This window comes from Leptopilina heterotoma, unplaced genomic scaffold, assembly GCF_015476425.1.
Source record: "Leptopilina heterotoma isolate Lh14 unplaced genomic scaffold, ASM1547642v1 Lhet_134, whole genome shotgun sequence".
Lineage (NCBI taxonomy): Eukaryota > Metazoa > Arthropoda > Insecta > Hymenoptera > Figitidae > Leptopilina > Leptopilina heterotoma.
In genome coordinates this window covers 3883753-3890954 of record NW_025110853.1, presented here as the reverse complement: position 1 = coordinate 3890954, position 7202 = coordinate 3883753, and positions in this window count along the sequence as shown.

Here is a 7202-nt window from a genome sequence, read left to right as displayed (position 1 = left end):
AAATATGAAGTAGTTTCATTTCCCAAACGCATTTTTCTTCATTTATTATCAATTACGATTCTGAATTTAAATAACAAAAATTTTGTCCTCCTAAAATTTTAACCACGCATGTTTATAAAAAAAAAAAACTTTGCAACTGAAGAAAGAAGAAATTTCCCTTTCTTTAAGAAATTATGAAGAAAAAATAAATAAATGAGAGTGATATCGGGTTGAATCGTCGTAGGCGACCTCCAACTCGACCCTAGGACCTTGATAAAGAAAGAGAGAGAAATTTTGCATTAACCTCGAGGTTGCCCGTGACCAGCATTGACCTTGGCCATGGCTTGAGGGCGTCGCGACGCAAGCGTCGAACGCGCGCGCAACTCGCTCGATTATACCATCAAGCGCGACACTTTAACTTGAAGCTATAGATTAACCTTGACCTTATCATCAGCCACAGGTCCATACTCCAGAGTGCGGTCGAAGGCCGCAACTTTTGCAATAGAAAAATATATACAACTCACAATTCCGCGCACTTCCATATACCCAATATTTATATATACGTTTAAAGGAGGAGAATTTTACACCTCTCTCTTTCCAAATGACGTCCACTGACATGTTTAATTTCCAATATTAAATTCACTTCAAGGTCCAATGCAAAAATATTGTTCTAGCAGCTTATATATTTATTGCAACTTCATATTTTGCCATCATCTCTATAAATGTTTATTTTTGTACCAATTCTACAAATTTTATAAGACTTTTCTCGCAAATTCTATATTTTAAATAATTATTCTTCTTCGCTTTTTTGTATTCTGAGAAATTATTTTCGACGGATTTGAAAATTTTACTAAAAATTTTCAGAAATAGAAAATATATACAGTTCAGTTATATTAAATTTAATCCGTTCTTTCTCAAATAATTCTCTTTCAATGATCCCTCGAATGATCCTTAAGTTCTGAACGTTCAAATAAACGAAATTTATACTTATTTCTTGTTCATTTTAAATTTTCATCACTATGATTTTGAGTCACTATAAAAAAAAACTTAAATATGAAATTACTATAAGTGCAAAATTTAAGTTTATCATTTTTATTGCAATTAGTAATCTTTAAAAATATATTTTTATTAGAAAACATTTACAGGATTGCCACACGACAGGAAAGTTAAAGAAAAATCAGGAAAGTAGAATTGGTCAGGGAAAAGTCAGGGATTTTTATTAAAATTATTATTATTAAAATTAAAAAGTACTAGAAAAAATTTAATTTTTAGAATTCATAAGAAAATTGTGAATTTTTGTGTCTTTTTTGTTTGCCTCATAAACTATAAAATCTCAATTTGGAATTTTAGAAAATTTCAGTTTTTAATGAATTTAATTAAAAATTTTAAAGAACTTATTTGAAAAATTTTAATAATTCAAATTCTTCAGAAATTAGTTAAATTTTTTAATACATTTTTGTATTAATTATTAAAAATAATGTATTTTTATGAAAAAAATTTTAGTTAAAAACCACTTTAAAAAATTGAATTTTGGAGAAAGTTACAAATAATTTCAGAAATTCAATTATTTTTAAAAGTAATAATATTCTTCGCAGAAATTTAATTATTTAGAAATTTTTTTTAAAAATTTCGTCAAAATTTTAATTATATCTTTATAAATATTAAAATTCTTTGTAAAATTTCAATTATTTTCAAAAATTTTTCTCAATTCAATTTATTTTTCATAGACTTTCAAATTTTTCTTAATAATCATATAAAAAGTAGAAAATATATAGTTTAGTTACAATATTAAAATTGTATTGTGTAATTAAATTATAGCGATGAAAGTAAAGTCAAAACACTTATTCCTGAACCCTAGAGACGTGCTTCTTCCAATTTAGATGAACTTTGAAAATAAAGAAATCGAGGTCATTTTTGACGCAAGCACTTTTGATAGTGGGCGAAGGATTTTTCTATTATTTTCCAATTTTTCATTTGTCGAATATTCTTTCACTCAACTGTAAAATTAAATTAGGAAAATGAAAGTTAGTTACTTCTTTTTTTATTGCCATCCCTTTTTTTCTTTTTTTTCGCAATAAATTCATCTTCAGTCCGCATTATTTTTGCTATTTTATTTATTTATTTTAGGAAATTTCTAATTAATATGAAATACAAGCGTCCAGGAAAAAAATCGTCTTCTCTAATTCGCATTATTTTCGCTATTTCCTATACTTAATTAATAATTTATCAAAAAAAAAAATGTAAAAAATTATTCAGATTTGCCACAGGCGAGGCCACAGGTCAGGAAAATCAGAAAAAATGAAATTTTTTAGAGATATCAGGAAATTTCATCAAAAGTATACAGGAAATTTCAAATTTCTAGAATTACCATAAAAATTCTGGTTGTTGGTATTAAAAAAAATTTTTGAAATACTTAAAAACTTTGAATTCTTCTTGAATTTTTTTCCACTTTAAAAATTTTGAATTACCATAAATTTTAAAATTGTAACTTCATTTTTACTTAATTCTGTAAATAATTAAATTTATTTTAACTAATTTATTTATTTAAAAATTACATTTATTTTAAATATAAATAATTATTTAAGTATATTAAATGTATTTTACATGTAATTAATTATTTACATAAATAAATTTATTAAAAATAATTAAACTCCATCAGAATAAATTTCTAACTTTTTTTAGAACAACTTGGAAAAAATTTTTTATTTTACATTAAACTTGTATATATGTTTTAAAAGCAGTCGAAATTTAAAAAACAAATTGAATTTCGCAGAAAATTTTTAATTGCTGTAAAGAAATTATTAATAATTAAATATTTATTTAAAAAATTATTTAAATTTTAAATAATTCTGAAAAGATTTTCTAAGAAGTTTGAATTCAATTTTTTTTAAAGATACTTGAATTCTTAAAAACATTTTGTTAAAGAATTATCAAATTAATTTTGATTTTGATGAAATTTTCTGAAATTGAATTAAAAATAATTACTGTTAAAAGAAGCATAAAAAGGGTCTAAAAATTGACGTTCACAACAATAAAATTTTTTTAATTTTTAGAAAAAAGAAGATAAATTTTATAAAATTAATTTTCTAAAAATGTTAGATCAAGAAACATAAAAATGCTTTTATACAAAACTTTTTTTTATAGAAAAAAATATTTTTTCTTCTAAATTGTTGACTATAAACGTTGTGAATTTCACCAAAATCCAAATTATATCTAAAATAATTTAATTTCGAAAGAGTTACAATTTAAGATTGAAATTTAAAATTCGTCTGAAAATAGGTAGAAGTTTTGAAAAATTTTATTCAAAATTCTCAAAAATTAGACATCAAAAGTAAAATTTCAATTATCTTTCAAGATAATTGAACTCAATTTTCTAATTAAGTAATTAAAAGTTATTGAAATTTTCTAACATTCAATTAAAAATAATTTAATTTTTTAAACGAATTTTATTGAAATTTTCAAAAATAATCGAGGAAAGTTATAGCCATAGTAACTAATTTTATTTTTAAAATAACTTGACACCCTTCAATTTCTAAATCAAATTTTTGCTTCTAAAAGTTATTTCTAAAAGTTATTTCTTCTATATACATATATTTGTTTGAAGAATGTCAGAATAATCGAAATTTCGTAAAATTAAATTGTAAACAAAAGAATTTGAAAATTCACAAAGAATTGTTTCAAAAATTATTTTAAAAAAATTGCGACTTAAAGAAGAATTTTAGTTGAAAATTCTAGAAATGAATAATCGTAATGATGAAAATAATTTTTGAAGAATGTTACAGTAACAAAGTAGCAAGTTTTATAATAATATTCTTATAATTATGTTATTGAATTTCAAATTTTTTAATATCTTAATTTCTCTAAAAAAATAATGATTAAATATTTATTTAAAAATGAAGTTATTGATGTTTTCGAATAATTTTCATTTTAAAAACCTGGAAAAATTCCGTTTTTTATCCTGGAAAACCTGGAAAAGTCAGGGAATTTGAAAAGAGCAAAAGCGTGGCAACCCTGATAATAAAAAATCGAAAACAAAAAATATTTTTTTGCGTAAAAAGTATTTTTTTCGTACGATCGTTGATCATAGAAGTTGTGAACTTCACTCAAGGAAAATATTTTCCAAAAAAAAGTTTATTGTGAAAAAAATAAAGAAAAATGGTCATCGTTCATTTGAACACTCGAGAGTTTAATTAAAATCTGGAATGCAACCGTTCATGAATTTTCTAATCTAACTAAAGTGAGCGATAAAAATTTACAGTCGAATATTGTTTTTGAAATAATTGTAAAAATGAAGAATTCTAATTTCAATATATATGCGAGTAAACAAGAATTTCGACCATGAAACTGCAATTGTTTCGTTTGTTCCATTTATAATAAGCGAAAACAAGGAAAATTCATGAGCAACTTTTTAAGTGGTGAACGCTAGAGGTACGATGACCTTGACCTTGACATCCACCGCAGCGTCCCGACGCTACGCAGTTGCATCAGAGTTTTAGTGACGCGAAATCCGGAGGTCGGGGAAGCCGTGGACTTGGGTGCATTTTAACGGACAGGTGGGCGGAGCGAAAGTCAGGAAACGTCGTTTCAAATTTAGAATATCGTTCAATCATCTCTCTCTCTCTCTCACTCTCTTTTTTCTTTTAAAGAATTTTAAATTTTGTAATTTGCGGAAATTCCGAAATCAATCTCAAAAACAGTTTTCCATTGAATTCAATATTCGACGAGTAGAAATTTTATTCTCTGAATATTTTTTGTATTCACCAGTGACTTTTGCTATTTTGAAAAATTCGAGGAAAATTTTGAAAATTTTTCTTTTTTCTTTTCCTGTTTGATACTATTTACAAAACAAATATCATTTTGTCAAATTTGATTGATTTCAAGATAATAAAGAATCAAAGAAAAAATTGATGAATAAACTAACAGTGAAACGTGACTTTTCCTTGGACTTTGTTTTAAAAATCTGAATCGATCTATACAAACCGGAAAAAAAATATTGTACTGACCTTCGCTATTTACGATCAATTTATTGCATCGCAAAACATCCTAAAAATATCCAAATTAACAAATTCGTTTATAAACTGGCATTAGATTTTTCTACTTATATCATAATTTTCATATATTCGATGTGAAAAATATTGTTCGAATTTTCTTTATTTAAATTCAAATTTCTTTCAATCAATTTAAACAATATTGACAGTTCCTATAGTCAAAATTCCTCAATTAAAGTAATCAATAAATTGAGAAAAAACAGAACTTGAGATATTTTTCCACAGTTATTATTCTCTTTTCAATGAAAACGTAGAATTTGTAACTGACGTCACTTTTGGGGATTTTAAATTAAAAAAAAGGCGATTCCTATTTTTATAATTCCGAACTTTTTTAGTGCAGATAAGTTTTCACCTTGACTTTTACAGCGAGAATATTGTCTAGACATTAAATAACGGTTTTTATTATTTCTTATAGATAACGAGTCAATTATAAAATTCAAATTATCAAAAAATATATTTGTCATCAAAAAGTGCCTTGAAAAGGTTGTTATTTAGCATGAATTCAACAATTTTTTTTTTCGAAACCCACTTGACTGAGAAGACAAACAAAAAATGTCATTTTACATTAAAGTCATTATAATCTGCGATTTTTTTTTCTGACCTTCAAAAATCAAAAGCTAAAAATGCTCTGATATTCGTTTGAGTCAATGTGCAAGGCCACTTATAATGTTGTTTCAAAGATAAAAGCTATTTATATTTTCAATTTTATGCGGAAGATTGCTTGAGACATTTCTGATATAGAGTAGAAGGTAATCGTTCGATAACACTTTCTCCTTGATTCTCGATAATTATCCAAAAAAAATCACAAATTTTTAAAAACGAAAATAAACTTGTAGATTACAAAATTCAATGAAAGTCACATAAATTTTCACTGAGACGATTAAATCAAGTAAATGACAAAAAAAACACAAACATCGAAATCTAATTACATTAAAAGTAAATTTTTTAGTTCCGAAAGAACGAAAATCGTATTTCTTTTCACAAATCAAAATTGGAAAAAATATCAAATATTATAGAAAATAATTTATAACTTTTCAGTATTCAATTTACATTTCTAATCCTTCGTCCAGTCGGAATAATTTTTATAGAATAGAAAATAAATATAAAACATTTTTTTGTTGAACTTTTGGAATTTTTTGAAAACAGTATAATGCAGAAAGAAGTATTCTTTTTAATTAGAACAGAACATAAAAATAACGAAATATGCTTCATTATGATTGGGAAATAAATTCCTGTTTCAAAAACTTTGGCAAACTTTGAAACTATAATCGCCATTTCACATCAAGTGGCTTGATGAATCGCAAAAAGAAAATCGTCGCGCAAGAGTCACGACCGCTGTGTGAAATTGGCAGCTAAACCCGGATAAGAAATTAGCGTATCAAATTGCCAAAAGTAAAATAGAAACGACCCCCACAATTTGAGTTCAAGGAACAATTATTTATCTGAAAAAAAGAATTCATACCTTTATGACTCAAAAGCTTAAAAATTAAATTTGACGACTAAAAAAAATTGGTTTTTTAAAACAAAATTAAAAATTATTGAATAATAAAAATTTATATTAAAGAAGAAATAAATAAATTTCGTTCATTTGAACGTTCAGAACTTTAGGATCATTATCAAAAAATTAAATTTGATGAATTAAAAGAACGCTCGTTTTAGTTGATTCACAAAATTTTGATTCAGTATTTCCCCGACTTTTCCTGATTTCTATCAAAAATATTCATTTTATTTCTTATTCTGCTAATAACTTCAATTCTAAATTTTTTCAAATTCAATTATTTCCCAAATTTTTAGTTAGAATTCATAAAAAATATGATTATATTGAAAAGTAATATTTTAAAAGTAAAAAAAAAAAATCCATTAACATATTAAAATTATTTCTATTATAAATTTGACAACATTTTAAATTAATTGGAAATTTAATTCAATATTTCTAAATTATTATTTACGGGAATTTAATAATATTAAAAAATATCTAATTACAATTGTTCAAAAGACTAATTTTTTCATAATTACTAAGTTAAATTATTCAAAAGTTGAATAATTTTTGTTAAATAAATAGATATTTAAAAACTTATTTATTTTTCCTCAGAAATTAATACTTTAAATAATCCAATTTTCAATGCAAAAATTGAATTCTTTCAAAGATTTTTAATAAATTTTTTAAAATAATTG